Genomic DNA, 1291 nt, shown 5'->3' with positions numbered 1-1291 from the left:
GTCCCGGTGCGGTGGGGGGGGGGTTGGGTTTTGGGCAGGAGTGGCTAGCCCTGTCCCCTGGCGCGCTTGTTGTGGGGGGTCTCTTGGCTTTCCTCGTGTGAGAAATAATCAGGCCTTCACATTCATTTGGCTGCTTTAAGGGATCCGGGAGGGGGTAAGCGAGAGATTTGGGTCCCCTCAGACCTCTCCACAGAGGGCAGGGTCATTAGCGCCCCCTCCCCGCCTGCATGTGAGAGAAGAAAGGGGGCCACCTGGTTCAAAGGGTTGGAAAGATGGTGTCCCCCCCCGCCAGGTGCTCTGCGTGCTTCATCCCCAGCAAGAGCTAGTGCACCTCTGGCCCCAACCCATTTTGTAGATGCAGAAGGATGGTGTTGTTCTAGAGACCTGTATCTCTGAGGAGGGCTGAGGGGAGACAAGTCACCCTATCTATCCATTTGTCTGTCTAGATGCGGAGATCTACATCAACACCATCCTTGTGCAGCATTATCTATAGATAATATATCTCCATAGATAGATATCTACAGATATGGCTCTATAGATAAATATCTTGTTTAGGTAGTCTCTAAGGCTGGGGCCAGATGTGCAGACCCATTTGGTTTGTGGCACCACAAAGCACACGCCCAGCATGCAAAACCATGCCATGCACTGCAAATTTGCAGCACAGAGGCAAAATTTGCCGTCGAACACCATGAAAAAAAGCAGCACAGCGCATGCCGCAAGAGTGTGCGCTGGCAGACATGGGGCTTTGGCCTCCTGAGAAGATGCTCCAGTTGCTGGCCAGAGCATCTCCCCTCCTTTAGTTCCACCCTGGCTCCTTCAGCATGCTGGGAGCCAGGAGGAGTAGGCAAACAACAGTTTTCCCAAAGTAGGATGTGTTGTCCTGCACCAAAGCACACATGCAGGGGCGGGCACAGCAGCAAAAAGTGACACAAACTTGTGCCACTACTCTTTTTGCTACTGCAAGTGCATGCCCCTGCATGTGGGGACACACTCTTAGGCCACATCCAAAAGAGCACAGATGTTTGGTTCCCTGGGAACAACTAACAGTGGGATATCTTGTGCCACCACTACTTGTCCCTGGGGAACACCTGTGCCATGTGTCCTCTAGCACATGGCAAGTTACCCTGGGTAGGGGAGGCTGGGGCCAACTCTGGACTGGCCCCAGCAGTCTTACCTGGGGTGCTAGGGCCCTTCTTGGGCTGTAGCAGCAGCAACCAGCCAGGCTTTGGTTCTGAGCAGTGCACACTGCCCCTATATGCGCTGCTCTGCTTTTTTTTTTTTTTTTGGCACA

The sequence above is a fragment of the Gavialis gangeticus genome, unplaced genomic scaffold (genome assembly GCF_001723915.1).
Source record: "Gavialis gangeticus isolate Ggan-Ray unplaced genomic scaffold, GavGan_comp1, whole genome shotgun sequence".
NCBI classification, from domain to species: Eukaryota; Metazoa; Chordata; order Crocodylia; family Gavialidae; genus Gavialis; species Gavialis gangeticus.
The sequence above is the reverse complement of the archived record's forward strand: the minus strand, read 5'-3'. Positions refer to the sequence as shown.